Source organism: Schistocerca americana, unplaced genomic scaffold, assembly GCF_021461395.2.
Source record: "Schistocerca americana isolate TAMUIC-IGC-003095 unplaced genomic scaffold, iqSchAmer2.1 HiC_scaffold_139, whole genome shotgun sequence".
NCBI lineage: Eukaryota > Metazoa > Arthropoda > Insecta > Orthoptera > Acrididae > Schistocerca > Schistocerca americana.
Window position 1 is genome coordinate 454283 of NW_025725470.1, and position 25304 is coordinate 479586.

At 53.3% G+C, this 25304-nt stretch overlaps 78 non-coding genes across 78 annotated transcripts; 26 read left to right on the forward strand and 52 right to left on the reverse strand.

Annotated features, from left to right (window-relative positions):
- Window positions 1–137: 137 nt before the first annotated feature.
- Window positions 138–210, reverse strand: Trnav-cac. The gene has a single exon. It is a non-coding gene; the product is annotated as a tRNA-Val (tRNA).
- A 402-nt stretch (window positions 211–612) lies between these two features.
- Trnap-agg lies at window positions 613–684 on the forward strand. The gene has a single exon. It is a non-coding gene; the product is annotated as a tRNA-Pro (tRNA).
- A 194-nt stretch (window positions 685–878) lies between these two features.
- Trnav-aac lies at window positions 879–951 on the reverse strand. Its single transcript has one exon. It is a non-coding gene; the product is annotated as a tRNA-Val (tRNA).
- A 158-nt stretch (window positions 952–1109) lies between these two features.
- On the reverse strand, window positions 1110–1182 carry Trnav-cac. Its single transcript has one exon. It is a non-coding gene; the product is annotated as a tRNA-Val (tRNA).
- Window positions 1183–1584: 402 nt separating this feature from the next.
- On the forward strand, window positions 1585–1656 carry Trnap-agg. The gene has a single exon. It is a non-coding gene; the product is annotated as a tRNA-Pro (tRNA).
- A 194-nt stretch (window positions 1657–1850) lies between these two features.
- Window positions 1851–1923, reverse strand: Trnav-aac. The gene has a single exon. It is a non-coding gene; the product is annotated as a tRNA-Val (tRNA).
- A 158-nt stretch (window positions 1924–2081) lies between these two features.
- On the reverse strand, window positions 2082–2154 carry Trnav-cac. The gene has a single exon. It is a non-coding gene; the product is annotated as a tRNA-Val (tRNA).
- Window positions 2155–2556: 402 nt separating this feature from the next.
- Trnap-agg lies at window positions 2557–2628 on the forward strand. Its single transcript has one exon. It is a non-coding gene; the product is annotated as a tRNA-Pro (tRNA).
- Window positions 2629–2822: 194 nt separating this feature from the next.
- On the reverse strand, window positions 2823–2895 carry Trnav-aac. Its single transcript has one exon. It is a non-coding gene; the product is annotated as a tRNA-Val (tRNA).
- A 158-nt stretch (window positions 2896–3053) lies between these two features.
- Window positions 3054–3126, reverse strand: Trnav-cac. The gene has a single exon. It is a non-coding gene; the product is annotated as a tRNA-Val (tRNA).
- A 402-nt stretch (window positions 3127–3528) lies between these two features.
- Trnap-agg lies at window positions 3529–3600 on the forward strand. Its single transcript has one exon. It is a non-coding gene; the product is annotated as a tRNA-Pro (tRNA).
- Window positions 3601–3794: 194 nt separating this feature from the next.
- Window positions 3795–3867, reverse strand: Trnav-aac. The gene has a single exon. It is a non-coding gene; the product is annotated as a tRNA-Val (tRNA).
- Window positions 3868–4025: 158 nt separating this feature from the next.
- On the reverse strand, window positions 4026–4098 carry Trnav-cac. Its single transcript has one exon. It is a non-coding gene; the product is annotated as a tRNA-Val (tRNA).
- A 402-nt stretch (window positions 4099–4500) lies between these two features.
- Trnap-agg lies at window positions 4501–4572 on the forward strand. The gene has a single exon. It is a non-coding gene; the product is annotated as a tRNA-Pro (tRNA).
- Window positions 4573–4766: 194 nt separating this feature from the next.
- On the reverse strand, window positions 4767–4839 carry Trnav-aac. Its single transcript has one exon. It is a non-coding gene; the product is annotated as a tRNA-Val (tRNA).
- A 158-nt stretch (window positions 4840–4997) lies between these two features.
- Trnav-cac lies at window positions 4998–5070 on the reverse strand. The gene has a single exon. It is a non-coding gene; the product is annotated as a tRNA-Val (tRNA).
- Window positions 5071–5472: 402 nt separating this feature from the next.
- Window positions 5473–5544, forward strand: Trnap-agg. Its single transcript has one exon. It is a non-coding gene; the product is annotated as a tRNA-Pro (tRNA).
- A 194-nt stretch (window positions 5545–5738) lies between these two features.
- On the reverse strand, window positions 5739–5811 carry Trnav-aac. Its single transcript has one exon. It is a non-coding gene; the product is annotated as a tRNA-Val (tRNA).
- A 158-nt stretch (window positions 5812–5969) lies between these two features.
- Trnav-cac lies at window positions 5970–6042 on the reverse strand. Its single transcript has one exon. It is a non-coding gene; the product is annotated as a tRNA-Val (tRNA).
- Window positions 6043–6444: 402 nt separating this feature from the next.
- Trnap-agg lies at window positions 6445–6516 on the forward strand. The gene has a single exon. It is a non-coding gene; the product is annotated as a tRNA-Pro (tRNA).
- Window positions 6517–6710: 194 nt separating this feature from the next.
- Trnav-aac lies at window positions 6711–6783 on the reverse strand. Its single transcript has one exon. It is a non-coding gene; the product is annotated as a tRNA-Val (tRNA).
- Window positions 6784–6941: 158 nt separating this feature from the next.
- Window positions 6942–7014, reverse strand: Trnav-cac. Its single transcript has one exon. It is a non-coding gene; the product is annotated as a tRNA-Val (tRNA).
- Window positions 7015–7416: 402 nt separating this feature from the next.
- Window positions 7417–7488, forward strand: Trnap-agg. Its single transcript has one exon. It is a non-coding gene; the product is annotated as a tRNA-Pro (tRNA).
- A 194-nt stretch (window positions 7489–7682) lies between these two features.
- On the reverse strand, window positions 7683–7755 carry Trnav-aac. Its single transcript has one exon. It is a non-coding gene; the product is annotated as a tRNA-Val (tRNA).
- A 158-nt stretch (window positions 7756–7913) lies between these two features.
- Window positions 7914–7986, reverse strand: Trnav-cac. The gene has a single exon. It is a non-coding gene; the product is annotated as a tRNA-Val (tRNA).
- Window positions 7987–8388: 402 nt separating this feature from the next.
- On the forward strand, window positions 8389–8460 carry Trnap-agg. Its single transcript has one exon. It is a non-coding gene; the product is annotated as a tRNA-Pro (tRNA).
- A 194-nt stretch (window positions 8461–8654) lies between these two features.
- Window positions 8655–8727, reverse strand: Trnav-aac. Its single transcript has one exon. It is a non-coding gene; the product is annotated as a tRNA-Val (tRNA).
- A 158-nt stretch (window positions 8728–8885) lies between these two features.
- On the reverse strand, window positions 8886–8958 carry Trnav-cac. Its single transcript has one exon. It is a non-coding gene; the product is annotated as a tRNA-Val (tRNA).
- A 402-nt stretch (window positions 8959–9360) lies between these two features.
- On the forward strand, window positions 9361–9432 carry Trnap-agg. The gene has a single exon. It is a non-coding gene; the product is annotated as a tRNA-Pro (tRNA).
- A 194-nt stretch (window positions 9433–9626) lies between these two features.
- On the reverse strand, window positions 9627–9699 carry Trnav-aac. Its single transcript has one exon. It is a non-coding gene; the product is annotated as a tRNA-Val (tRNA).
- Window positions 9700–9857: 158 nt separating this feature from the next.
- Window positions 9858–9930, reverse strand: Trnav-cac. Its single transcript has one exon. It is a non-coding gene; the product is annotated as a tRNA-Val (tRNA).
- Window positions 9931–10332: 402 nt separating this feature from the next.
- Trnap-agg lies at window positions 10333–10404 on the forward strand. Its single transcript has one exon. It is a non-coding gene; the product is annotated as a tRNA-Pro (tRNA).
- Window positions 10405–10598: 194 nt separating this feature from the next.
- Trnav-aac lies at window positions 10599–10671 on the reverse strand. Its single transcript has one exon. It is a non-coding gene; the product is annotated as a tRNA-Val (tRNA).
- Window positions 10672–10829: 158 nt separating this feature from the next.
- Window positions 10830–10902, reverse strand: Trnav-cac. Its single transcript has one exon. It is a non-coding gene; the product is annotated as a tRNA-Val (tRNA).
- Window positions 10903–11304: 402 nt separating this feature from the next.
- Window positions 11305–11376, forward strand: Trnap-agg. The gene has a single exon. It is a non-coding gene; the product is annotated as a tRNA-Pro (tRNA).
- Window positions 11377–11570: 194 nt separating this feature from the next.
- On the reverse strand, window positions 11571–11643 carry Trnav-aac. Its single transcript has one exon. It is a non-coding gene; the product is annotated as a tRNA-Val (tRNA).
- Window positions 11644–11801: 158 nt separating this feature from the next.
- Window positions 11802–11874, reverse strand: Trnav-cac. The gene has a single exon. It is a non-coding gene; the product is annotated as a tRNA-Val (tRNA).
- Window positions 11875–12276: 402 nt separating this feature from the next.
- Window positions 12277–12348, forward strand: Trnap-agg. Its single transcript has one exon. It is a non-coding gene; the product is annotated as a tRNA-Pro (tRNA).
- Window positions 12349–12542: 194 nt separating this feature from the next.
- Trnav-aac lies at window positions 12543–12615 on the reverse strand. The gene has a single exon. It is a non-coding gene; the product is annotated as a tRNA-Val (tRNA).
- A 158-nt stretch (window positions 12616–12773) lies between these two features.
- On the reverse strand, window positions 12774–12846 carry Trnav-cac. Its single transcript has one exon. It is a non-coding gene; the product is annotated as a tRNA-Val (tRNA).
- A 402-nt stretch (window positions 12847–13248) lies between these two features.
- On the forward strand, window positions 13249–13320 carry Trnap-agg. Its single transcript has one exon. It is a non-coding gene; the product is annotated as a tRNA-Pro (tRNA).
- A 194-nt stretch (window positions 13321–13514) lies between these two features.
- Trnav-aac lies at window positions 13515–13587 on the reverse strand. Its single transcript has one exon. It is a non-coding gene; the product is annotated as a tRNA-Val (tRNA).
- Window positions 13588–13745: 158 nt separating this feature from the next.
- Window positions 13746–13818, reverse strand: Trnav-cac. The gene has a single exon. It is a non-coding gene; the product is annotated as a tRNA-Val (tRNA).
- A 402-nt stretch (window positions 13819–14220) lies between these two features.
- Window positions 14221–14292, forward strand: Trnap-agg. The gene has a single exon. It is a non-coding gene; the product is annotated as a tRNA-Pro (tRNA).
- Window positions 14293–14486: 194 nt separating this feature from the next.
- Trnav-aac lies at window positions 14487–14559 on the reverse strand. Its single transcript has one exon. It is a non-coding gene; the product is annotated as a tRNA-Val (tRNA).
- A 158-nt stretch (window positions 14560–14717) lies between these two features.
- Trnav-cac lies at window positions 14718–14790 on the reverse strand. Its single transcript has one exon. It is a non-coding gene; the product is annotated as a tRNA-Val (tRNA).
- A 402-nt stretch (window positions 14791–15192) lies between these two features.
- On the forward strand, window positions 15193–15264 carry Trnap-agg. Its single transcript has one exon. It is a non-coding gene; the product is annotated as a tRNA-Pro (tRNA).
- A 194-nt stretch (window positions 15265–15458) lies between these two features.
- On the reverse strand, window positions 15459–15531 carry Trnav-aac. Its single transcript has one exon. It is a non-coding gene; the product is annotated as a tRNA-Val (tRNA).
- A 158-nt stretch (window positions 15532–15689) lies between these two features.
- On the reverse strand, window positions 15690–15762 carry Trnav-cac. Its single transcript has one exon. It is a non-coding gene; the product is annotated as a tRNA-Val (tRNA).
- A 402-nt stretch (window positions 15763–16164) lies between these two features.
- Window positions 16165–16236, forward strand: Trnap-agg. Its single transcript has one exon. It is a non-coding gene; the product is annotated as a tRNA-Pro (tRNA).
- A 194-nt stretch (window positions 16237–16430) lies between these two features.
- Trnav-aac lies at window positions 16431–16503 on the reverse strand. The gene has a single exon. It is a non-coding gene; the product is annotated as a tRNA-Val (tRNA).
- A 158-nt stretch (window positions 16504–16661) lies between these two features.
- Window positions 16662–16734, reverse strand: Trnav-cac. Its single transcript has one exon. It is a non-coding gene; the product is annotated as a tRNA-Val (tRNA).
- Window positions 16735–17136: 402 nt separating this feature from the next.
- On the forward strand, window positions 17137–17208 carry Trnap-agg. Its single transcript has one exon. It is a non-coding gene; the product is annotated as a tRNA-Pro (tRNA).
- A 194-nt stretch (window positions 17209–17402) lies between these two features.
- Window positions 17403–17475, reverse strand: Trnav-aac. The gene has a single exon. It is a non-coding gene; the product is annotated as a tRNA-Val (tRNA).
- Window positions 17476–17633: 158 nt separating this feature from the next.
- Trnav-cac lies at window positions 17634–17706 on the reverse strand. Its single transcript has one exon. It is a non-coding gene; the product is annotated as a tRNA-Val (tRNA).
- Window positions 17707–18108: 402 nt separating this feature from the next.
- Trnap-agg lies at window positions 18109–18180 on the forward strand. Its single transcript has one exon. It is a non-coding gene; the product is annotated as a tRNA-Pro (tRNA).
- Window positions 18181–18374: 194 nt separating this feature from the next.
- On the reverse strand, window positions 18375–18447 carry Trnav-aac. The gene has a single exon. It is a non-coding gene; the product is annotated as a tRNA-Val (tRNA).
- Window positions 18448–18605: 158 nt separating this feature from the next.
- On the reverse strand, window positions 18606–18678 carry Trnav-cac. The gene has a single exon. It is a non-coding gene; the product is annotated as a tRNA-Val (tRNA).
- Window positions 18679–19080: 402 nt separating this feature from the next.
- Trnap-agg lies at window positions 19081–19152 on the forward strand. Its single transcript has one exon. It is a non-coding gene; the product is annotated as a tRNA-Pro (tRNA).
- A 194-nt stretch (window positions 19153–19346) lies between these two features.
- Trnav-aac lies at window positions 19347–19419 on the reverse strand. Its single transcript has one exon. It is a non-coding gene; the product is annotated as a tRNA-Val (tRNA).
- Window positions 19420–19577: 158 nt separating this feature from the next.
- Window positions 19578–19650, reverse strand: Trnav-cac. Its single transcript has one exon. It is a non-coding gene; the product is annotated as a tRNA-Val (tRNA).
- Window positions 19651–20052: 402 nt separating this feature from the next.
- On the forward strand, window positions 20053–20124 carry Trnap-agg. Its single transcript has one exon. It is a non-coding gene; the product is annotated as a tRNA-Pro (tRNA).
- A 194-nt stretch (window positions 20125–20318) lies between these two features.
- Trnav-aac lies at window positions 20319–20391 on the reverse strand. The gene has a single exon. It is a non-coding gene; the product is annotated as a tRNA-Val (tRNA).
- Window positions 20392–20549: 158 nt separating this feature from the next.
- Trnav-cac lies at window positions 20550–20622 on the reverse strand. Its single transcript has one exon. It is a non-coding gene; the product is annotated as a tRNA-Val (tRNA).
- A 402-nt stretch (window positions 20623–21024) lies between these two features.
- Window positions 21025–21096, forward strand: Trnap-agg. Its single transcript has one exon. It is a non-coding gene; the product is annotated as a tRNA-Pro (tRNA).
- Window positions 21097–21290: 194 nt separating this feature from the next.
- Window positions 21291–21363, reverse strand: Trnav-aac. The gene has a single exon. It is a non-coding gene; the product is annotated as a tRNA-Val (tRNA).
- A 158-nt stretch (window positions 21364–21521) lies between these two features.
- Window positions 21522–21594, reverse strand: Trnav-cac. Its single transcript has one exon. It is a non-coding gene; the product is annotated as a tRNA-Val (tRNA).
- A 402-nt stretch (window positions 21595–21996) lies between these two features.
- Trnap-agg lies at window positions 21997–22068 on the forward strand. The gene has a single exon. It is a non-coding gene; the product is annotated as a tRNA-Pro (tRNA).
- A 194-nt stretch (window positions 22069–22262) lies between these two features.
- On the reverse strand, window positions 22263–22335 carry Trnav-aac. Its single transcript has one exon. It is a non-coding gene; the product is annotated as a tRNA-Val (tRNA).
- A 158-nt stretch (window positions 22336–22493) lies between these two features.
- On the reverse strand, window positions 22494–22566 carry Trnav-cac. The gene has a single exon. It is a non-coding gene; the product is annotated as a tRNA-Val (tRNA).
- Window positions 22567–22968: 402 nt separating this feature from the next.
- On the forward strand, window positions 22969–23040 carry Trnap-agg. The gene has a single exon. It is a non-coding gene; the product is annotated as a tRNA-Pro (tRNA).
- A 194-nt stretch (window positions 23041–23234) lies between these two features.
- Window positions 23235–23307, reverse strand: Trnav-aac. The gene has a single exon. It is a non-coding gene; the product is annotated as a tRNA-Val (tRNA).
- Window positions 23308–23465: 158 nt separating this feature from the next.
- Window positions 23466–23538, reverse strand: Trnav-cac. Its single transcript has one exon. It is a non-coding gene; the product is annotated as a tRNA-Val (tRNA).
- A 402-nt stretch (window positions 23539–23940) lies between these two features.
- Window positions 23941–24012, forward strand: Trnap-agg. Its single transcript has one exon. It is a non-coding gene; the product is annotated as a tRNA-Pro (tRNA).
- A 194-nt stretch (window positions 24013–24206) lies between these two features.
- Trnav-aac lies at window positions 24207–24279 on the reverse strand. The gene has a single exon. It is a non-coding gene; the product is annotated as a tRNA-Val (tRNA).
- Window positions 24280–24437: 158 nt separating this feature from the next.
- Trnav-cac lies at window positions 24438–24510 on the reverse strand. Its single transcript has one exon. It is a non-coding gene; the product is annotated as a tRNA-Val (tRNA).
- A 402-nt stretch (window positions 24511–24912) lies between these two features.
- Trnap-agg lies at window positions 24913–24984 on the forward strand. The gene has a single exon. It is a non-coding gene; the product is annotated as a tRNA-Pro (tRNA).
- Window positions 24985–25178: 194 nt separating this feature from the next.
- Window positions 25179–25251, reverse strand: Trnav-aac. Its single transcript has one exon. It is a non-coding gene; the product is annotated as a tRNA-Val (tRNA).
- Window positions 25252–25304: the final 53 nt, after the last annotated feature.

A 25304-nucleotide genomic window follows, 5' to 3' on the forward strand; every position in this document is an offset into this window, starting at 1 on the left:
ACAGACAACTTGTACTGATGTTGCCATCGTAACTCAAAAATTCAATAAATGCGGTACTTGCAAAACGAAGGGACATGCAGCAGATCCACACACGACGTGGCTCATTGGAGGACAATACGACATAGGCAGGAAAATACTGTTGCCGCCCGGGATCGAACCGGGGACCTTCTGCGTGTGAAGCAGACGTGATAACCGCTACACTACGGAAACGACGGACCCGAGGAGTCCATCCTTGTTCACTCGAACTTGCCTCAGCCTTTCTCAAGTCCGCGAATGCACACACGACAGTTCTTTTGTCAGCCTGGAACCCATCACAGCCGAGGGCTCAAGAAGTCTTCGGGGTGCTCGAGAGGGTGTCTGCCGTAGCACCCCTAACGAGATAGCGGCGTTTCACGCAGTCGTTATTGCAAGTCATACCAGCAAAAGCAATCACTTTCTCAGCAGCAGGCAGTGCGAGCCCAGCGGCAGCTCTACATGAAGGTACCAATAGCCCAGGAAGGCCGCCGACTGCGGGAATTCGCGCCGCCCCCATCCCGCCAGCGTACACGAGACTTCCAGGGCACCCTGGACGACATCTAGGGACTGCAACAATTGGCATTCGCCGTGTCACAGGGCTCGTTGGTCTAGGGGTATGATTCCTGCTTAGGGTGCAGGAGGTCCCGGGTTCAAATCCCGGACGAGCCCTAGCGTATTGTGCAAACTGATCGCACGTCAGTGGCTGAGTCAGCGCAAAAAGCTCGCCGTCAATATCAAATGAATTTCTTATTCGATGTGAGCAATTGACACTCTGGTCCGACGCGTGAAGGCGATTACGAAGGTTTCGGGTACAGATGGTAGCAGATGCATGTTAGTAAGTCTTGCTTAAAGTGATGAAAAAGTGTTTCCGCCCGGGATCGAAGCGGGGACCTTCTGCGTGTTAGGCAGACGTGATAACCGCTACACCACGGAAACTGCTTGTGTGCACCTTACTTCACAGACAACTTGTAGTGATGTTGCCATCGTAACTCAAAAATTCAATAAATGTGGTACTTGCAAAACGAAGGGACATGCAGCAGATCCACACACGACGTGGCTCATTGGAGGACAATACGACATAGGCAAGAAAATACTGTTTCCGCCCGGGATCGAACCGGGGACCTTCTGCGTGTGAAGCAGACGTGATAACCGCTACACTACGGAAACGACGGACCCGAGGAGTCCATCCTTGTTCACTCGAACTTGCCTCAGCCTTTCTCAAGTCCGCGAATGCACACACGACAGTTCTTTTGTCAGCCTGGAACCCATCACAGCCGAGGGCTCAAGAAGTCTTCGGGGTGCTCGAGAGGGTGTCTGCCGTAGCACCCCTAACGAGATAGCGGCGTTTCACGCAGTCGTTATTGCAAGTCATACCAGCAAAAGCAATCACTTTCTCAGCAGCAGGCAGTGCGAGCCCAGCGGCAGCCCTACATGAAGGTACCAATAGCCCAGGAAGGCCGCCGACTGCGGGAATTCGCGCCGCCCCCATCCCGCCAGCGTACACGAGACTTCCAGGGCACCCTGGACGACATCTAGGGACTGCAACAATTGGCATTCGCCGTGTCACAGGGCTCGTTGGTCTAGGGGTATGATTCCTGCTTAGGGTGCAGGAGGTCCCGGGTTCAAATCCCGGACGAGCCCTAGCGTTTTGTGCAAACTGATCGCACGTCAGTGGCTGAGTCAGCGCAAAAAGCTCGCCGTCAATATCAAATGAATTTCTTATTCGATGTGAGCAATTGACACTCTGGTCCGACGCGTGAAGGCGATTGCGAAGGTTTCGGGTACAGATGGTAGCAGATGCATGTTAGTAAGTCTTGCTTAAAGTGATGAAAAAGTGTTTCCGCCCGGGATCGAACCGGGGACCTTCTGCGTGTTAGGCAGACGTGATAACCGCTACACCACGGAAACTGCTTGTGTGCACCTTACTTCACAGACAACTTGTAGTGATGTTGCCATCGTAACTCAAAAATTCAATAAATGTGGTACTTGCAAAACGAAGGGACATGCAGCAGATCCACACACGACGTGGCTCATTGGAGGACAATACGACATAGGCAAGAAAATACTGTTTCCGCCCGGGATCGAACCGGGGACCTTCTGCGTGTGAAGCAGACGTGATAACCGCTACACTACGGAAACGACGGACCCGAGGAGTCCATCCTTGTTCACTCGAACTTGCCTCAGCCTTTCTCAAGTCCGCGAATGCACACACGACAGTTCTTTTGTCAGCCTGGAACCCATCACAGCCGAGGGCTCAAGAAGTCTTCGGGGTGCTCGAGAGGGTGTCTGCCGTAGCACCCCTAACGAGATAGCGGCGTTTCACGCAGTCGTTATTGCAAGTCATACCAGCAAAAGCAATCACTTTCTCAGCAGCAGGCAGTGCGAGCCCAGCGGCAGCTCTACATGAAGGTACCAATAGCCCAGGAAGGCCGCCGACTGCGGGAATTCGCGCCGCCCCCATCCCGCCAGCGTACACGAGACTTCCAGGGCACCCTGGACGACATCTAGGGACTGCAACAATTGGCATTCGCCGTGTCACAGGGCTCGTTGGTCTAGGGGTATGATTCCTGCTTAGGGTGCAGGAGGTCCCGGGTTCAAATCCCGGACGAGCCCTAGCGTTTTGTGCAAACTGATCGCACGTCAGTGGCTGAGTCAGCGCAAAAAGCTCGCCGTCAATATCAAATGAATTTCTTATTCGATGTGAGCAATTGACACTCTGGTCCGACGCGTGAAGGCGATTACGAAGGTTTCGGGTACAGATGGTAGCAGATGCATGTTAGTAAGTCTTGCTTAAAGTGATGAAAAAGTGTTTCCGCCCGGGATCGAAGCGGGGACCTTCTGCGTGTTAGGCAGACGTGATAACCGCTACACCACGGAAACTGCTTGTGTGCACCTTACTTCACAGACAACTTGTACTGATGTTGCCATCGTAACTCAAAAATTCAATAAATGCGGTACTTGCAAAACGAAGGGACATGCAGCAGATCCACACACGACGTGGCTCATTGGAGGACAATACGACATAGGCAGGAAAATACTGTTGCCGCCCGGGATCGAACCGGGGACCTTCTGCGTGTGAAGCAGACGTGATAACCGCTACACTACGGAAACGACGGACCCGAGGAGTCCATCCTTGTTCACTCGAACTTGCCTCAGCCTTTCTCAAGTCCGCGAATGCACACACGACAGTTCTTTTGTCAGCCTGGAACCCATCACAGCCGAGGGCTCAAGAAGTCTTCGGGGTGCTCGAGAGGGTGTCTGCCGTAGCACCCCTAACGAGATAGCGGCGTTTCACGCAGTCGTTATTGCAAGTCATACCAGCAAAAGCAATCACTTTCTCAGCAGCAGGCAGTGCGAGCCCAGCGGCAGCTCTACATGAAGGTACCAATAGCCCAGGAAGGCCGCCGACTGCGGGAATTCGCGCCGCCCCCATCCCGCCAGCGTACACGAGACTTCCAGGGCACCCTGGACGACATCTAGGGACTGCAACAATTGGCATTCGCCGTGTCACAGGGCTCGTTGGTCTAGGGGTATGATTCCTGCTTAGGGTGCAGGAGGTCCCGGGTTCAAATCCCGGACGAGCCCTAGCGTATTGTGCAAACTGATCGCACGTCAGTGGCTGAGTCAGCGCAAAAAGCTCGCCGTCAATATCAAATGAATTTCTTATTCGATGTGAGCAATTGACACTCTGGTCCGACGCGTGAAGGCGATTACGAAGGTTTCGGGTACAGATGGTAGCAGATGCATGTTAGTAAGTCTTGCTTAAAGTGATGAAAAAGTGTTTCCGCCCGGGATCGAAGCGGGGACCTTCTGCGTGTTAGGCAGACGTGATAACCGCTACACCACGGAAACTGCTTGTGTGCACCTTACTTCACAGACAACTTGTAGTGATGTTGCCATCGTAACTCAAAAATTCAATAAATGTGGTACTTGCAAAACGAAGGGACATGCAGCAGATCCACACACGACGTGGCTCATTGGAGGACAATACGACATAGGCAAGAAAATACTGTTTCCGCCCGGGATCGAACCGGGGACCTTCTGCGTGTGAAGCAGACGTGATAACCGCTACACTACGGAAACGACGGACCCGAGGAGTCCATCCTTGTTCACTCGAACTTGCCTCAGCCTTTCTCAAGTCCGCGAATGCACACACGACAGTTCTTTTGTCAGCCTGGAACCCATCACAGCCGAGGGCTCAAGAAGTCTTCGGGGTGCTCGAGAGGGTGTCTGCCGTAGCACCCCTAACGAGATAGCGGCGTTTCACGCAGTCGTTATTGCAAGTCATACCAGCAAAAGCAATCACTTTCTCAGCAGCAGGCAGTGCGAGCCCAGCGGCAGCTCTACATGAAGGTACCAATAGCCCAGGAAGGCCGCCGACTGCGGGAATTCGCGCCGCCCCCATCCCGCCAGCGTACACGAGACTTCCAGGGCACCCTGGACGACATCTAGGGACTGCAACAATTGGCATTCGCCGTGTCACAGGGCTCGTTGGTCTAGGGGTATGATTCCTGCTTAGGGTGCAGGAGGTCCCGGGTTCAAATCCCGGACGAGCCCTAGCGTATTGTGCAAACTGATCGCACGTCAGTGGCTGAGTCAGCGCAAAAAGCTCGCCGTCAATATCAAATGAATTTCTTATTCGATGTGAGCAATTGACACTCTGGTCCGACGCGTGAAGGCGATTACGAAGGTTTCGGGTACAGATGGTAGCAGATGCATGTTAGTAAGTCTTGCTTAAAGTGATGAAAAAGTGTTTCCGCCCGGGATCGAACCGGGGACCTTCTGCGTGTTAGGCAGACGTGATAACCGCTACACCACGGAAACTGCTTGTGTGCACCTTACTTCACAGACAACTTGTAGTGATGTTGCCATCGTAACTCAAAAATTCAATAAATGTGGTACTTGCAAAACGAAGGGACATGCAGCAGATCCACACACGACGTGGCTCATTGGAGGACAATACGACATAGGCAGGAAAATACTGTTCCCGCCCGGGATCGAACCGGGGACCTTCTGCGTGTGAAGCAGACGTGATAACCGCTACACTACGGAAACGACGGACCCGAGGAGTCCATCCTTGTTCACTCGAACTTGCCTCAGCCTTTCTCAAGTCCGCGAATGCACACACGACAGTTCTTTTGTCAGCCTGGAACCCATCACAGCCGAGGGCTCAAGAAGTCTTCGGGGTGCTCGAGAGGGTGTCTGCCGTAGCACCCCTAACGAGATAGCGGCGTTTCACGCAGTCGTTATTGCAAGTCATACCAGCAAAAGCAATCACTTTCTCAGCAGCAGGCAGTGCGAGCCCAGCGGCAGCTCTACATGAAGGTACCAATAGCCCAGGAAGGCCGCCGACTGCGGGAATTCGCGCCGCCCCCATCCCGCCAGCGTACACGAGACTTCCAGGGCACCCTGGACGACATCTAGGGACTGCAACAATTGGCATTCGCCGTGTCACAGGGCTCGTTGGTCTAGGGGTATGATTCCTGCTTAGGGTGCAGGAGGTCCCGGGTTCAAATCCCGGACGAGCCCTAGCGTATTGTGCAAACTGATCGCACGTCAGTGGCTGAGTCAGCGCAAAAAGCTCGCCGTCAATATCAAATGAATTTCTTATTCGATGTGAGCAATTGACACTCTGGTCCGACGCGTGAAGGCGATTACGAAGGTTTCGGGTACAGATGGTAGCAGATGCATGTTAGTAAGTCTTGCTTAAAGTGATGAAAAAGTGTTTCCGCCCGGGATCGAAGCGGGGACCTTCTGCGTGTTAGGCAGACGTGATAACCGCTACACCACGGAAACTGCTTGTGTGCACCTTACTTCACAGACAACTTGTAGTGATGTTGCCATCGTAACTCAAAAATTCAATAAATGTGGTACTTGCAAAACGAAGGGACATGCAGCAGATCCACACACGACGTGGCTCATTGGAGGACAATACGACATAGGCAAGAAAATACTGTTTCCGCCCGGGATCGAACCGGGGACCTTCTGCGTGTGAAGCAGACGTGATAACCGCTACACTACGGAAACGACGGACCCGAGGAGTCCATCCTTGTTCACTCGAACTTGCCTCAGCCTTTCTCAAGTCCGCGAATGCACACACGACAGTTCTTTTGTCAGCCTGGAACCCATCACAGCCGAGGGCTCAAGAAGTCTTCGGGGTGCTCGAGAGGGTGTCTGCCGTAGCACCCCTAACGAGATAGCGGCGTTTCACGCAGTCGTTATTGCAAGTCATACCAGCAAAAGCAATCACTTTCTCAGCAGCAGGCAGTGCGAGCCCAGCGGCAGCTCTACATGAAGGTACCAATAGCCCAGGAAGGCCGCCGACTGCGGGAATTCGCGCCGCCCCCATCCCGCCAGCGTACACGAGACTTCCAGGGCACCCTGGACGACATCTAGGGACTGCAACAATTGGCATTCGCCGTGTCACAGGGCTCGTTGGTCTAGGGGTATGATTCCTGCTTAGGGTGCAGGAGGTCCCGGGTTCAAATCCCGGACGAGCCCTAGCGTATTGTGCAAACTGATCGCACGTCAGTGGCTGAGTCAGCGCAAAAAGCTCGCCGTCAATATCAAATGAATTTCTTATTCGATGTGAGCAATTGACACTCTGGTCCGACGCGTGAAGGCGATTACGAAGGTTTCGGGTACAGATGGTAGCAGATGCATGTTAGTAAGTCTTGCTTAAAGTGATGAAAAAGTGTTTCCGCCCGGGATCGAACCGGGGACCTTCTGCGTGTTAGGCAGACGTGATAACCGCTACACCACGGAAACTGCTTGTGTGCACCTTACTTCACAGACAACTTGTAGTGATGTTGCCATCGTAACTCAAAAATTCAATAAATGTGGTACTTGCAAAACGAAGGGACATGCAGCAGATCCACACACGACGTGGCTCATTGGAGGACAATACGACATAGGCAGGAAAATACTGTTCCCGCCCGGGATCGAACCGGGGACCTTCTGCGTGTGAAGCAGACGTGATAACCGCTACACTACGGAAACGACGCACCCGAGGAGTCCATCCTTGTTCACTCGAACTTGCCTCAGCCTTTCTCAAGTCCGCGAATGCACACACGACAGTTCTTTTGTCAGCCTGGAACCCATCACAGCCAAGGGCTCAAGAAGTCTTCGGGGTGCTCGAGAGGGTGTCTGCCGTAGCACCCCTAACGAGATAGCGGCGTTTCGCGCAGTCGTTATTGCAAGTCATATCAGCAAAAGCAATCACTTTCTCAGCAGCAGGCAGTGCGAGCCCAGCGGCAGCTCTACATGAAGGTACCAATAGCCCAGGAAGGCCGCCGACTGCGGGAATTCGCGCCGCCCCCATCCCGCCAGCGTACACGAGACTTCCAGGGCACCCTGGACGACATCTAGGGACTGCAATAATTGGCATTCGCCGTGTCACAGGGCTCGTTGGTCTAGGGGTATGATTCCTGCTTAGGGTGCAGGAGGTCCCGGGTTCAAATCCCGGACGAGCCCTAGCGTTTTGTGCAAACTGATCGCACGTCAGTGGCTGAGTCAGCGCGAAAAGCTCGCCGTCAATATCAAATGAATTTCTTATTCGATGTGAGCAATTGACACTCTGGTCCGACGCGTGAAGGCGATTACGAATGTTTCGGGTACAGATGGTAGCAGATGCATGTTAGTAAGTCTTGCTTAAAGTGATGAAAAAGTGTTTCCGCCCGGGATCGAAGCGGGGACCTTCTGCGTGTTAGGCAGACGTGATAACCGCTACACCACGGAAACTGCTTGTGTGCACCTTACTTCACAGACAACTTGTACTGATGTTGCCATCGTAACTCAAAAATTCAATAAATGCGGTACTTGCAAAACGAAGGGACATGCAGCAGATCCACACACGACGTGGCTCATTGGAGGACAATACGACATAGGCAGGAAAATACTGTTGCCGCCCGGGATCGAACCGGGGACCTTCTGCGTGTGAAGCAGACGTGATAACCGCTACACTACGGAAACGACGGACCCGAGGAGTCCATCCTTGTTCACTCGAACTTGCCTCAGCCTTTCTCAAGTCCGCGAATGCACACACGACAGTTCTTTTGTCAGCCTGGAACCCATCACAGCCGAGGGCTCAAGAAGTCTTCGGGGTGCTCGAGAGGGTGTCTGCCGTAGCACCCCTAACGAGATAGCGGCGTTTCACGCAGTCGTTATTGCAAGTCATACCAGCAAAAGCAATCACTTTCTCAGCAGCAGGCAGTGCGAGCCCAGCGGCAGCTCTACATGAAGGTACCAATAGCCCAGGAAGGCCGCCGACTGCGGGAATTCGCGCCGCCCCCATCCCGCCAGCGTACACGAGACTTCCAGGGCACCCTGGACGACATCTAGGGACTGCAACAATTGGCATTCGCCGTGTCACAGGGCTCGTTGGTCTAGGGGTATGATTCCTGCTTAGGGTGCAGGAGGTCCCGGGTTCAAATCCCGGACGAGCCCTAGCGTATTGTGCAAACTGATCGCACGTCAGTGGCTGAGTCAGCGCAAAAAGCTCGCCGTCAATATCAAATGAATTTCTTATTCGATGTGAGCAATTGACACTCTGGTCCGACGCGTGAAGGCGATTACGAAGGTTTCGGGTACAGATGGTAGCAGATGCATGTTAGTAAGTCTTGCTTAAAGTGATGAAAAAGTGTTTCCGCCCGGGATCGAAGCGGGGACCTTCTGCGTGTTAGGCAGACGTGATAACCGCTACACCACGGAAACTGCTTGTGTGCACCTTACTTCACAGACAACTTGTAGTGATGTTGCCATCGTAACTCAAAAATTCAATAAATGTGGTACTTGCAAAACGAAGGGACATGCAGCAGATCCACACACGACGTGGCTCATTGGAGGACAATACGACATAGGCAGGAAAATACTGTTCCCGCCCGGGATCGAACCGGGGACCTTCTGCGTGTGAAGCAGACGTGATAACCGCTACACTACGGAAACGACGCACCCGAGGAGTCCATCCTTGTTCACTCGAACTTGCCTCAGCCTTTCTCAAGTCCGCGAATGCACACACGACAGTTCTTTTGTCAGCCTGGAACCCATCACAGCCAAGGGCTCAAGAAGTCTTCGGGGTGCTCGAGAGGGTGTCTGCCGTAGCACCCCTAACGAGATAGCGGCGTTTCGCGCAGTCGTTATTGCAAGTCATATCAGCAAAAGCAATCACTTTCTCAGCAGCAGGCAGTGCGAGCCCAGCGGCAGCTCTACATGAAGGTACCAATAGCCCAGGAAGGCCGCCGACTGCGGGAATTCGCGCCGCCCCCATCCCGCCAGCGTACACGAGACTTCCAGGGCACCCTGGACGACATCTAGGGACTGCAACAATTGGCATTCGCCGTGTCACAGGGCTCGTTGGTCTAGGGGTATGATTCCTGCTTAGGGTGCAGGAGGTCCCGGGTTCAAATCCCGGACGAGCCCTAGCGTATTGTGCAAACTGATCGCACGTCAGTGGCTGAGTCAGCGCAAAAAGCTCGCCGTCAATATCAAATGAATTTCTTATTCGATGTGAGCAATTGACACTCTGGTCCGACGCGTGAAGGCGATTACGAAGGTTTCGGGTACAGATGGTAGCAGATGCATGTTAGTAAGTCTTGCTTAAAGTGATGAAAAAGTGTTTCCGCCCGGGATCGAACCGGGGACCTTCTGCGTGTTAGGCAGACGTGATAACCGCTACACCACGGAAACTGCTTGTGTGCACCTTACTTCACAGACAACTTGTAGTGATGTTGCCATCGTAACTCAAAAATTCAATAAATGTGGTACTTGCAAAACGAAGGGACATGCAGCAGATCCACACACGACGTGGCTCATTGGAGGACAATACGACATAGGCAGGAAAATACTGTTCCCGCCCGGGATCGAACCGGGGACCTTCTGCGTGTGAAGCAGACGTGATAACCGCTACACTACGGAAACGACGCACCCGAGGAGTCCATCCTTGTTCACTCGAACTTGCCTCAGCCTTTCTCAAGTCCGCGAATGCACACACGACAGTTCTTTTGTCAGCCTGGAACCCATCACAGCCAAGGGCTCAAGAAGTCTTCGGGGTGCTCGAGAGGGTGTCTGCCGTAGCACCCCTAACGAGATAGCGGCGTTTCGCGCAGTCGTTATTGCAAGTCATATCAGCAAAAGCAATCACTTTCTCAGCAGCAGGCAGTGCGAGCCCAGCGGCAGCTCTACATGAAGGTACCAATAGCCCAGGAAGGCCGCCGACTGCGGGAATTCGCGCCGCCCCCATCCCGCCAGCGTACACGAGACTTCCAGGGCACCCTGGACGACATCTAGGGACTGCAATAATTGGCATTCGCCGTGTCACAGGGCTCGTTGGTCTAGGGGTATGATTCCTGCTTAGGGTGCAGGAGGTCCCGGGTTCAAATCCCGGACGAGCCCTAGCGTTTTGTGCAAACTGATCGCACGTCAGTGGCTGAGTCAGCGCGAAAAGCTCGCCGTCAATATCAAATGAATTTCTTATTCGATGTGAGCAATTGACACTCTGGTCCGACGCGTGAAGGCGATTACGAAGGTTTCGGGTACAGATGGTAGCAGATGCATGTTAGTAAGTCTTGCTTAAAGTGATGAAAAAGTGTTTCCGCCCGGGATCGAAGCGGGGACCTTCTGCGTGTTAGGCAGACGTGATAACCGCTACACCACGGAAACTGCTTGTGTGCACCTTACTTCACAGACAACTTGCACTGATGTTGCCATCGTAACTCAAAAATTCAATAAATGCGGTACTTGCAAAACGAAGGGACATGCAGCAGATCCACACACGACGTGGCTCATTGGAGGACAATACGACATAGGCAGGAAAATACTGTTGCCGCCCGGGATCGAACCGGGGACCTTCTGCGTGTGAAGCAGACGTGATAACCGCTACACTACGGAAACGACGGACCCGAGGAGTCCATCCTTGTTCACTCGAACTTGCCTCAGCCTTTCTCAAGTCCGCGAATGCACACACGACAGTTCTTTTGTCAGCCTGGAACCCATCACAGCCAAGGGCTCAAGAAGTCTTCGGGGTGCTCGAGAGGGTGTCTGCCGTAGCACCCCTAACGAGATAGCGGCGTTTCGCGCAGTCGTTATTGCAAGTCATATCAGCAAAAGCAATCACTTTCTCAGCAGCAGGCAGTGCGAGCCCAGCGGCAGCTCTACATGAAGGTACCAATAGCCCAGGAAGGCCGCCGACTGCGGGAATTCGCGCCGCCCCCATCCCGCCAGCGTACACGAGACTTCCAGGGCACCCTGGACGACATCTAGGGACTGCAATAATTGGCATTCGCCGTGTCACAGGGCTCGTTGGTCTAGGGGTATGATTCCTGCTTAGGGTGCAGGAGGTCCCGGGTTCAAATCCCGGACGAGCCCTAGCGTTTTGTGCAAACTGATCGCACGTCAGTGGCTGAGTCAGCGCGAAAAGCTCGCCGTCAATATCAAATGAATTTCTTATTCGATGTGAGCAATTGACACTCTGGTCCGACGCGTGAAGGCGATTACGAAGGTTTCGGGTACAGATGGTAGCAGATGCATGTTAGTAAGTCTTGCTTAAAGTGATGAAAAAGTGTTTCCGCCCGGGATCGAAGCGGGGACTTTCTGCGTGTTAGGCAGACGTGATAACCGCTACACCACGGAAACTGCTTGTGTGCACCTTACTTCACAGACAACTTGTACTGATGTTGCCATCGTAACTCAAAAATTCAATAAATGCGGTACTTGCAAAACGAAGGGACATGCAGCAGATCCACACACGACGTGGCTCATTGGAGGACAATACGACATAGGCAGGAAAATACTGTTGCCGCCCGGGATCGAACCGGGGACCTTCTGCGTGTGAAGCAGACGTGATAACCGCTACACTACGGAAACGACGGACCCGAGGAGTCCATCCTTGTTCACTCGAACTTGCCTCAGCCTTTCTCAAGTCCGCGAATGCACACACGACAGTTCTTTTGTCAGCCTGGAACCCATCACAGCCGAGGGCTCAAGAAGTCTTCGGGGTGCTCGAGAGGGTGTCTGCCGTAGCACCCCTAACGAGATAGCGGCGTTTCACGCAGTCGTTATTGCAAGTCATACCAGCAAAAGCAATCACTTTCTCAGCAGCAGGCAGTGCGAGCCCAGCGGCAGCTCTACATGAAGGTACCAATAGCCCAGGAAGGCCGCCGACTGCGGGAATTCGCGCCGCCCCCATCCCGCCAGCGTACACGAGACTTCCAGGGCACCCTGGACGACATCTAGGGACTGCAACAATTGGCATTCGCCGTGTCACAGGGCTCGTTGGTCTAGGGGTATGATTCCTGCTTAGGGTGCAGGAGGTCCCGGGTTCAAATCCCGGACGAGCCCTAGCGTATTGTGCAAACTGATCGCACGTCAGTGGCTGAGTCAGCGCAAAAAGCTCGCCGTCAATATCAAATGAATTTCTTATTCGATGTGAGCAATTGACACTCTGGTCCGACGCGTGAAGGCGATTACGAAGGTTTCGGGTACAGATGGTAGCAGATGCATGTTAGTAAGTCTTGCTTAAAGTGATGAAAAAGTGTTTCCGCCCGGGATCGAACCGGGGACCTTCTGCGTGTTAGGCAGACGTGATAACCGCTACACCACGGAAACTGCTTGTGTGCACCTTACTTCACAGACAACTTGTAGTGATGTTGCCATCGTAACTCAAAAATTCAATAAATGTGGTACTTGCAAAACGAAGGGACATGCAGCAGATCCACACACGACGTGGCTCATTGGAGGACAATACGACATAGGCAGGAAAATACTGTTCCCGCCCGGGATCGAACCGGGGACCTTCTGCGTGTGAAGCAGACGTGATAACCGCTACACTACGGAAACGACGCACCCGAGGAGTCCATCCTTGTTCACTCGAACTTGCCTCAGCCTTTCTCAAGTCCGCGAATGCACACACGACAGTTCTTTTGTCAGCCTGGAACCCATCACAGCCAAGGGCTCAAGAAGTCTTCGGGGTGCTCGAGAGGGTGTCTGCCGTAGCACCCCTAACGAGATAGCGGCGTTTCGCGCAGTCGTTATTGCAAGTCATATCAGCAAAAGCAATCACTTTCTCAGCAGCAGGCAGTGCGAGCCCAGCGGCAGCTCTACATGAAGGTACCAATAGCCCAGGAAGGCCGCCGACTGCGGGAATTCGCGCCGCCCCCATCCCGCCAGCGTACACGAGACTTCCAGGGCACCCTGGACGACATCTAGGGACTGCAATAATTGGCATTCGCCGTGTCACAGGGCTCGTTGGTCTAGGGGTATGATTCCTGCTTAGGGTGCAGGAGGTCCCGGGTTCAAATCCCGGACGAGCCCTAGCGTTTTGTGCAAACTGATCGCACGTCAGTGGCTGAGTCAGCGCGAAAAGCTCGCCGTCAATATCAAATGAATTTCTTATTCGATGTGAGCAATTGACACTCTGGTCCGACGCGTGAAGGCGATTACGAAGGTTTCGGGTACAGATGGTAGCAGATGCATGTTAGTAAGTCTTGCTTAAAGTGATGAAAAAGTGTCTCCGCCCGGGATCGAAGCGGGGACCTTCTGCGTGTTAGGCAGACGTGATAACCGCTACACCACGGAAACTGCTTGTGTGCACCTTACTTCACAGACAACTTGTACTGATGTTGCCATCGTAACTCAAAAATTCAATAAATGCGGTACTTGCAAAACGAAGGGACATGCAGCAGATCCACACACGACGTGGCTCATTGGAGGACAATACGACATAGGCAGGAAAATACTGTTGCCGCCCGGGATCGAACCGGGGACCTTCTGCGTGTGAAGCAGACGTGATAACCGCTACACTACGGAAACGACGCACCCGAGGAGTCCATCCTTGTTCACTCGAACTTGCCTCAGCCTTTCTCAAGTCCGCGAATGCACACACGACAGTTCTTTTGTCAGCCTGGAACCCATCACAGCCAAGGGCTCAAGAAGTCTTCGGGGTGCTCGAGAGGGTGTCTGCCGTAGCACCCCTAACGAGATAGCGGCGTTTCGCGCAGTCGTTATTGCAAGTCATATCAGCAAAAGCAATCACTTTCTCAGCAGCAGGCAGTGCGAGCCCAGCGGCAGCTCTACATGAAGGTACCAATAGCCCAGGAAGGCCGCCGACTGCGGGAATTCGCGCCGCCCCCATCCCGCCAGCGTACACGAGACTTCCAGGGCACCCTGGACGACATCTAGGGACTGCAATAATTGGCATTCGCCGTGTCACAGGGCTCGTTGGTCTAGGGGTATGATTCCTGCTTAGGGTGCAGGAGGTCCCGGGTTCAAATCCCGGACGAGCCCTAGCGTTTTGTGCAAACTGATCGCACGTCAGTGGCTGAGTCAGCGCGAAAAGCTCGCCGTCAATATCAAATGAATTTCTTATTCGATGTGAGCAATTGACACTCTGGTCCGACGCGTGAAGGCGATTACGAAGGTTTCGGGTACAGATGGTAGCAGATGCATGTTAGTAAGTCTTGCTTAAAGTGATGAAAAAGTGTTTCCGCCCGGGATCGAAGCGGGGACCTTCTGCGTGTTAGGCAGACGTGATAACCGCTACACCACGGAAACTGCTTGTGTGCACCTTACTTCACAGACAACTTGTACTGATGTTGCCATCGTAACTCAAAAATTCAATAAATGCGGTACTTGCAAAACGAAGGGACATGCAGCAGATCCACACACGACGTGGCTCATTGGAGGACAATACGACATAGGCAGGAAAATACTGTTGCCGCCCGGGATCGAACCGGGGACCTTCTGCGTGTGAAGCAGACGTGATAACCGCTACACTACGGAAACGACGGACCCGAGGAGTCCATCCTTGTTCACTCGAACTTGCCTCAGCCTTTCTCAAGTCCGCGAATGCACACACGACAGTTCTTTTGTCAGCCTGGAACCCATCACAGCCAAGGGCTCAAGAAGTCTTCGGGGTGCTCGAGAGGGTGTCTGCCGTAGCACCCCTAACGAGATAGCGGCGTTTCGCGCAGTCGTTATTGCAAGTCATATCAGCAAAAGCAATCACTTTCTCAGCAGCAGGCAGTGCGAGCCCAGCGGCAGCTCTACATGAAGGTACCAATAGCCCAGGAAGGCCGCCGACTGCGGGAATTCGCGCCGCCCCCATCCCGCCAGCGTACACGAGACTTCCAGGGCACCCTGGACGACATCTAGGGACTGCAATAATTGGCATTCGCCGTGTCACAGGGCTCGTTGGTCTAGGGGTATGATTCCTGCTTAGGGTGCAGGAGGTCCCGGGTTCAAATCCCGGACGAGCCCTAGCGTTTTGTGCAAACTGATCGCACGTCAGTGGCTGAGTCAGCGCGAAAAGCTCGCCGTCAATATCAAATGAATTTCTTATTCGATGTGAGCAATTGACACTCTGGTCCGACGCGTGAAGGCGATTACGAAGGTTTCGGGTACAGATGGTAGCAGATGCATGTTAGTAAGTCTTGCTTAAAGTGATGAAAAAGTGTTTCCGCCCGGGATCGAAGCGGGGACCTTCTGCGTGTTAGGCAGACGTGATAACCGCTACACCACGGAAACTGCTTGTGTGCACCTTACTTCACAGACAACTTGTACTGATGTTGCCATCGTAACTCAAAAATTCAATAAATGCGGTACTTGCAAAACGAAGGGACATGCAGCAGATCCACACACGACGTGGCTCATTGGAGGACAATACGACATAGGCAGGAAAATACTGTTGCCGCCCGGGATCGAACCGGGGACCTTCTGCGTGTGAAGCAGACGTGATAACCGCTACACTACGGAAACGACGGACCCGAGGAGTCCATCCTTGTTCACTCGAACTTGCCTCAGCCTTTCTCAAGTCCGCGAATGCACACACGACAGTTCTTTTGTCAGCCTGGAACCCATCACAGCCAAGGGCTCAAGAAGTCTTCGGGGTGCTCGAGAGGGTGTCTGCCGTAGCACCCCTAACGAGATAGCGGCGTTTCGCGCAGTCGTTATTGCAAGTCATATCAGCAAAAGCAATCACTTTCTCAGCAGCAGGCAGTGCGAGCCCAGCGGCAGCTCTACATGAAGGTACCAATAGCCCAGGAAGGCCGCCGACTGCGGGAATTCGCGCCGCCCCCATCCCGCCAGCGTACACGAGACTTCCAGGGCACCCTGGACGACATCTAGGGACTGCAATAATTGGCATTCGCCGTGTCACAGGGCTCGTTGGTCTAGGGGTATGATTCCTGCTTAGGGTGCAGGAGGTCCCGGGTTCAAATCCCGGACGAGCCCTAGCGTTTTGTGCAAACTGATCGCACGTCAGTGGCTGAGTCAGCGCGAAAAGCTCGCCGTCAATATCAAATGAATTTCTTATTCGATGTGAGCAATTGACACTCTGGTCCGACGCGTGAAGGCGATTACGAAGGTTTCGGGTACAGATGGTAGCAGATGCATGTTAGTAAGTCTTGCTTAAAGTGATGAAAAAGTGTTTCCGCCCGGGATCGAAGCGGGGACCTTCTGCGTGTTAGGCAGACGTGATAACCGCTACACCACGGAAACTGCTTGTGTGCACCTTACTTCACAGACAACTTGTACTGATGTTGCCATCGTAACTCAAAAATTCAATAAATGCGGTACTTGCAAAACGAAGGGACATGCAGCAGATCCACACACGACGTGGCTCATTGGAGGACAATACGACATAGGCAGGAAAATACTGTTGCCGCCCGGGATCGAACCGGGGACCTTCTGCGTGTGAAGCAGACGTGATAACCGCTACACTACGGAAACGACCGACCCGAGGAGTCCATCCTTGTTCACTCGAACTTGCCTCAGCCTTTCTCAAGTCCGCGAATGCACACACGACAGTTCTTTTGTCAGCCTGGAACCCATCACAGCCAAGGGCTCAAGAAGTCTTCGGGGTGCTCGAGAGGGTGTCTGCCGTAGCACCCCTAACGAGATAGCGGCGTTTCGCGCAGTCGTTATTGCAAGTCATATCAGCAAAAGCAATCACTTTCTCAGCAGCAGGCAGTGCGAGCCCAGCGGCAGCTCTACATGAAGGTACCAATAGCCCAGGAAGGCCGCCGACTGCGGGAATTCGCGCCGCCCCCATCCCGCCAGCGTACACGAGACTTCCAGGGCACCCTGGACGACATCTAGGGACTGCAATAATTGGCATTCGCCGTGTCACAGGGCTCGTTGGTCTAGGGGTATGATTTCTGCTTAGGGTGCAGGAGGTCCCGGGTTCAAATCCCGGACGAGCCCTAGCGTTTTGTGCAAACTGATCGCACGTCAGTGGCTGAGTCAGCGCGAAAAGCTCGCCGTCAATATCAAATGAATTTCTTATTCGATGTGAGCAATTGACACTCTGGTCCGACGCGTGAAGGCGATTACGAAGGTTTCGGGTACAGATGGTAGCAGATGCATGTTAGTAAGTCTTGCTTAAAGTGATGAAAAAGTGTTTCCGCCCGGGATCGAAGCGGGGACCTTCTGCGTGTTAGGCAGACGTGATAACCGCTACACCACGGAAACTGCTTGTGTGCACCTTACTTCACAGACAACTTGTACTGATGTTGCCATCGTAACTCAAAAATTCAAGAAATGCGGTACTTGCAAAACGAAGGGACATGCAGCAGATCCACACACGACGTGGCTCATTGGAGGACAATACGACATAGGCAGGAAAATACTGTTGCCGCCCGGGATCGAACCGGGGACCTTCTGCGTGTGAAGCAGACGTGATAACCGCTACACTACGGAAACGACGGACCCGAGGAGTCCATCCTTGTTCACTCGAACTTGCCTCAGCCTTTCTCAAGTCCGCGAATGCACACACGACAGTTCTTTTGTCAGCCTGGAACCCATCACAGCCAAGGGCTCAAGAAGTCTTCCGGGTGCTCGAGAGGGTGTCTGCCGTAGCACCCCTAACGAGATAGCGGCGTTTCGCGCAGTCGTTATTGCAAGTCATATCAGCAAAAGCAATCACTTTCTCAGCAGCAGGCAGTGCGAGCCCAGCGGCAGCTCTACATGAAGGTACCAATAGCCCAGGAAGGCCGCCGACTGCGGGAATTCGCGCCGCCCCCATCCCGCCAGCGTACACGAGACTTCCAGGGCACCCTGGACGACATCTAGGGACTGCAATAATTGGCATTCGCCGTGTCACAGGGCTCGTTGGTCTAGGGGTATGATTCCTGCTTAGGGTGCAGGAGGTCCCGGGTTCAAATCCCGGACGAGCCCTAGCGTTTTGTGCAAACTGATCGCACGTCAGTGGCTGAGTCAGCGCGAAAAGCTCGCCGTCAATATCAAATGAATTTCTTATTCGATGTGAGCAATTGACACTCTGGTCCGACGCGTGAAGGCGATTACGAAGGTTTCGGGTACAGATGGTAGCAGATGCATGTTAGTAAGTCTTGCTTAAAGTGATGAAAAAGTGTTTCCGCCCGGGATGGAAGCGGGGACCTTCTGCGTGTTAGGCAGACGTGATAACCGCTACACCACGGAAACTGCTTGTGTGCACCTTACTTCACAGACAACTTGTACTGATGTTGCCATCGTAACTCAAAAATTCAATAAATGCGGTACTTGCAAAACGAAGGGACATGCAGCAGATCCACACACGACGTGGCTCATTGGAGGACAATACGACATAGGCAGGAAAATACTGTTGCCGCCCGGGATCGAACCGGGGACCTTCTGCGTGTGAAGCAGACGTGATAACCGCTACACTACGGAAACGACGGACCCGAGGAGTCCATCCTTGTTCACTCGAACTTGCCTCAGCCTTTCTCAAGTCCGCGAATGCACACACGACAGTTCTTTTGTCAGCCTGGAACCCATCACAGCCAAGGGCTCAAGAAGTCTTCGGGGTGCTCGAGAGGGTGTCTGCCGTAGCACCCCTAACGAGATAGCGGCGTTTCGCGCAGTCGTTATTGCAAGTCATATCAGCAAAAGCAATCACTTTCTCAGCAGCAGGCAGTGCGAGCCCAGCGGCAGCTCTACATGAAGGTACCAATAGCCCAGGAAGGCCGCCGACTGCGGGAATTCGCGCCGCCCCCATCCCGCCAGCGTACACGAGACTTCCAGGGCACCCTGGACGACATCTAGGGACTGCAATAATTGGCATTCGCCGTGTCACAGGGCTCGTTGGTCTAGGGGTATGATTCCTGCTTAGGGTGCAGGAGGTCCCGGGTTCAAATCCCGGACGAGCCCTAGCGTTTTGTGCAAACTGATCGCACGTCAGTGGCTGAGTCAGCGCGAAAAGCTCGCCGTCAATATCAAATGAATTTCTTATTCGATGTGAGCAATTGACACTCTGGTCCGACGCGTGAAGGCGATTACGAAGGTTTCGGGTACAGATGGTAGCAGATGCATGTTAGTAAGTCTTGCTTAAAGTGATGAAAAAGTGTTTCCGCCCGGGATCGAAGCGGGGACCTTCTGCGTGTTAGGCAGACGTGATAACCGCTACACCACGGAAACTGCTTGTGTGCACCTTACTTCACAGACAACTTGTACTGATGTTGCCATCGTAACTCAAAAATTCAATAAATGCGGTACTTGCAAAACGAAGGGACATGCAGCAGATCCACACACGACGTGGCTCATTGGAGGACAATACGACATAGGCAGGAAAATACTGTTGCCGCCCGGGATCGAATCGGGGACCTTCTGCGTGTGAAGCAGACGTGATAACCGCTACACTACGGAAACGACGGACCCGAGGAGTCCATCCTTGTTCACTCGAACTTGCCTCAGCCTTTCTCAAGTCCGCGAATGCACACACGACAGTTCTTTTGTCAGCCTGGAACCCATCACAGCCAAGGGCTCAAGAAGTCTTCGGGGTGCTCGAGAGGGTGTCTGCCGTAGCACCCCTAACGAGATAGCGGCGTTTCGCGCAGTCGTTATTGCAAGTCATATCAGCAAAAGCAATCACTTTCTCAGCAGCAGGCAGTGCGAGCCCAGCGGCAGCTCTACATGAAGGTACCAATAGCCCAGGAAGGCCGCCGACTGCGGGAATTCGCGCCGCCCCCATCCCGCCAGCGTACACGAGACTTCCAGGGCACCCTGGACGACATCTAGGGACTGCAATAATTGGCATTCGCCGTGTCACAGGGCTCGTTGGTCTAGGGGTATGATTCCTGCTTAGGGTGCAGGAGGTCCCGGGTTCAAATCCCGGACGAGCCCTAGCGTTTTGTGCAAACTGATCGCACGTCAGTGGCTGAGTCAGCGCGAAAAGCTCGCCGTCAATATCAAATGAATTTCTTATTCGATGTGAGCAATTGACACTCTGGTCCGACGCGTGAAGGCGATTACGAAGGTTTCGGGTACAGATGGTAGCAGATGCATGTTAGTAAGTCTTGCTTAAAGTGATGAAAAAGTGTTTCCGCCCGGGATCGAAGCGGGGACCTTCTGCGTGTTAGGCAGACGTGATAGCCGCTACACCACGGAAACTGCTTGTGTGCACTTTACTTCACAGACAACTTGTACTGATGTTGCCATCGTAACTCAAAAATTCAATAAATGCGGTACTTGCAAAACGAAGGGACATGCAGCAGATCCACACACGACGTGGCTCATTGGAGGACAATACGACATAGGCAGGAAAATACTGTTGCCGCCCGGGATCGAACCGGGGACCTTCTGCGTGTGAAGCAGACGTGATAACCGCTACACTACGGAAACGACGGACCCGAGGAGTCCATCCTTGTTCACTCGAACTTGCCTCAGCCTTTCTCAAGTCCGCGAATGCACACACGACAGTTCTTTTGTCAGCCTGGAACCCATCACAGCCGAGGGCTCAAGAAGTCTTCGGGGTGCTCGAGAGGGTGTCTGCCGTAGCACCCCTAACGAGATAGCGGCGTTTCACGCAGTCGTTATTGCAAGTCATACCAGCAAAAGCAATCACTTTCTCAGCAGCAGGCAGTGCGAGCCCAGCGGCAGCTCTACATGAAGGTACCAATAGCCCAGGAAGGCCGCCGACTGCGGGAATTCGCGCCGCCCCCATCCCGCCAGCGTACACGAGACTTCCAGGGCACCCTGGACGACATCTAGGGACTGCAACAATTGGCATTCGCCGTGTCACAGGGCTCGTTGGTCTAGGGGTATGATTCCTGCTTAGGGCGCAGGAGGTCCCGGGTTCAAATCCCGGACGAGCCCTAGCGTTTTGTGCAAACTGATCGCACGTCAGTGGCTGAGTCAGCGCAAAAAGCTCGCCGTCAATATCAAATGAATTTCTTATTCGATGTGAGCAATTGACACTCTGGTCCGACGCGTGAAGGCGATTACGAAGGTTTCGGGTACAGATGGTAGCAGATGCATGTTAGTAAGTCTTGCTTAAAGTGATGAAAAAGTGTTTCCGCCCGGGATCGAAGCGGGGACCTTCTGCGTGTTAGGCAGACGTGATAACCGCTACACCACGGAAACTGCTTGTGTGCACCTTACTTCACAGACAACTTGTACTGATGTTGCCATCGTAACTCAAAAATTCAATAAATGTGGTACTTGCAAAACGAAGGGACATGCAGCAGATCCACACACGACGTGGCTCATTGGAGGACAATACGACATAGGCAAGAAAATACTGTTCCCGCCCGGGATCGAACCGGGGAACTTCTGCGTGTGAAGCAGACGTGATAACCGCTAAACTACGGAAACGACGGACCCGAGGAGTCCATCCTTGTTCACTCGAACTTGCCTCAGCCTTTCTCTAGTCCGCGAATGCACACACGACAGTTCTTTTGTCAGCCTGGAACCCATCACAGCCGAGGGCTCAAGAAGTCTTCGGGGTGCTCGAGAGGGTGTCTGCCGTAGCACCCCTAACGAGATAGCGGCGTTTCACGCAGTCGTTATTGCAAGTCATACCAGCAAAAGCAATCACTTTCTCAGCAGCAGGCAGTGCGAGCCCAGCGGCAGCTCTACATGAAGGTACCAATAGCCCAGGAAGGCCGCCGACTGCGGGAATTCGCGCCGCCCCCATCCCGCCAGCGTACACGAGACTTCCAGGGCACCCTGGACGACATCTAGGGACTGCAACAATTGGCATTCGCCGTGTCACAGGGCTCGTTGGTCTAGGGGTATGATTCCTGCTTAGGGTGCAGGAGGTCCCGGGTTCAAATCCCGGACGAGCCCTAGCGTTTTGTGCAAACTGATCGCACGTCAGTGGCTGAGTCAGCGCAAAAAGCTCGCCGTCAATATCAAATGAATTTCTTATTCGATGTGAGCAATTGACACTCTGGTCCGACGCGTGAAGGCGATTACGAAGGTTTCGGGTACAGATGGTAGCAGATGCATGTTAGTAAGTCTTGCTTAAAGTGATGAAAAAGTGTTTCCGCCCGGGATCGAAGCGGGGACCTTCTGCGTGTTAGGCAGACGTGATAACCGCTACACCACGGAAACTGCTTGTGTGCACCTTACTTCACAGACAACTTGTACTGATGTTGCCATCGTAACTCAAAAATTCAATAAATGTGGTACTTGCAAAACGAAGGGACATGCAGCAGATCCACACACGACGTGGCTCATTGGAGGACAATACGACATAGGCAGGAAAAAACTGTTCCCGCCCGGGATCGAACCGGGGACCTTCTGCGTGTGAAGCAGACGTGATAACCGCTACACTACGGAAACGACGGACCCGAGGAGTCCATCCTTGTTCACTCGAACTTGCCTCAGCCTTTCTCAAGTCCGCGAATGCACACACGACAGTTCTTTTGTCAGCCTGGAACCCATCACAGCCGAGGGCTCAAGAAGTCTTCGGGGTGCTCGAGAGGGTGTCTGCCGTAGCACCCCTAACGAGATAGCGGCGTTTCACGCAGTCGTTATTGCAAGTCATACCAGCAAAAGCAATCACTTTCTCAGCAGCAGGCAGTGCGAGCCCAGCGGCAGCTCTACATGAAGGTACCAATAGCCCAGGAAGGCCGCCGACTGCGGGAATTCGCGCCGCCCCCATCCCGCCAGCGTACACGAGACTTCCAGGGCACCCTGGACGACATCTAGGGACTGCAACAATTGGCGTTCGCCGTGTCACAGGGCTCGTTGGTCTAGGGGTATGATTCCTGCTTAGGGTGCAGGAGGTCCCGGGTTCAAATCCCGGACGAGCCCTAGCGTTTTGTGCAAACTGATCGCACGTCAGTGGCTGAGTCAGCGCAAAAAGCTCGCCGTCAATATCAAATGAATTTCTTATTCGATGTGAGCAATTGACACTCTGGTCCGACGCGTGAAGGCGATTACGAAGGTTTCGGGTACAGATGGTAGCAGATGCATGTTAGTAAGTCTTGCTTAAAGTGATGAAAAAGTGTTTCCGCCCGGGATCGAAGCGGGGACCTTCTGCGTGTTAGGCAGACGTGATAACCGCTACACCACGGAAACTGCTTGTGTGCACCTTACTTCACAGACAACTTGTACTGATGTTGCCATCGTAACTCAAAAATTCAATAAATGTGGTACTTGCAAAACGAAGGGACATGCAGCAGATCCACACACGACGTGGATCATTGGAGGACAGTACGACATAGGCAATAAAATACTGTTCCCGCCCGGGATCGAACCGGGGACCTTCTGCGTGTGAAGCAGACGTGATAACCGCTAAACTACGGAAACGACGGACCCGAGGAGTCCATCCTTGTTCACTCGAACTTGCCTCAGCCTTTCTCTAGTCCGCGAATGCACACACGACAGTTCTTTTGTCAGCCTGGAACCCATCACAGCCGAGGGCTCAAGAAGTCTTCGGGGTGCTCGAGAGGGTGTCTGCCGTAGCACCCCTAACGAGATAGCGGCGTTTCACGCAGTCGTTATTGCAAGTCATACCAGCAAAAGCAATCACTTTCTCAGCAGCAGGCAGTGCGAGCCCAGCGGCAGCTCTACATGAAGGTACCAATAGCCCAGGAAGGCCGCCGACTGCGGGAATTCGCGCCGCCCCCATCCCGCCAGCGTACACGAGACTTCCAGGGCACCCTGGACGACATCTAGGGACTGCAACAATTGGCGTTCGCCGTGTCACAGGGCTCGTTGGTCTAGGGGTATGATTCCTGCTTAGGGTGCAGGAGGTCCCGGGTTCAAATCCCGGACGAGCCTTAGCGTTTTGTGCAAACTGATCGCACGTCAGTGGCTGAGTCAGCGCAAAAAGCTCGCCGTCAATATCAAATGAATTTCTTATTCGATGTGAGCAATTGACACTCTGGTCCGACGCGTGAAGGCGATTACGAAGGTTTCGGGTACAGATGGTAGCAGATGCATGTTAGTAAGTCTTGCTTAAAGTGATGAAAAAGTGTTTCCGCCCGGGATCGAAGCGGGGACCTTCTGCGTGTTAGGCAGACGTGATAACCGCTACACCACGGAAACTGCTTGTGTGCACCTTACTTCACAGACAACTTGTACTGATGTTGCCATCGTAACTCAAAAATTCAATAAATGTGGTACTTGCAAAACGAAGGGACATGCAGCAGATCCACACACGACGTGGCTCATTGGAGGACAGTACGACATAGGCAAGAAAATACTGTTCCCGCCCGGGATCGAACCGGGGACCTTCTGCGTGTGAAGCAGACGTGATAACCGCTAAACTACGGAAACGACGGACCCGAGGAGTCCATCCTTGTTCACTCGAACTTGCCTCAGCCTTTCTCTAGTCCGCGAATGCACACACGACAGTTCTTTTGTCAGCCTGGAACCCATCACAGCCGAGGGCTCAAGAAGTCTTCGGGGTGCTCGAGAGGGTGTCTGCCGTAGCACCCCTAACGAGATAGCGGCGTTTCACGCAGTCGTTATTGCAAGTCATACCAGCAAAAGCAATCACTTTCTCAGCAGCAGGCAGTGCGAGCCCAGCGGCAGCTCTACATGAAGGTACCAATAGCCCAGGAAGGCCGCCGACTGCGGGAATTCGCGCCGCCCCCATCCCGCCAGCGTACACGAGACTTCCAGGGCACCCTGGACGACATCTAGGGACTGCAACAATTGGCATTCGCCGTGTCACAGGGCTCGTTGGTCTAGGGGTATGATTCCTGCTTAGGGTGCAGGAGGTCCCGGGTTCAAATCCCGGACGAGCCCTAGCGTTTTGTGCAAACTGATCGCACGTCAGTGGCTGAGTCAGCGCAAAAAGCTCGCCGTCAATATCAAATGAATTTCTTATTCGATGTGAGCAATTGACACTCTGGTCCGACGCGTGAAGGCGATTACGAAGGTTTCGGGTACAGATGGTAGCAGATGCATGTTAGTAAGTCTTGCTTAAAGTGATGAAAAAGTGTTTCCGCCCGGGATCGAAGCGGGGACCTTCTGCGTGTTAGGCAGACGTGATAACCGCTACACCACGGAAACTGCTTGTGTGCACCTTACTTCACAGACAACTTGTACTGATGTTGCCATCGTAA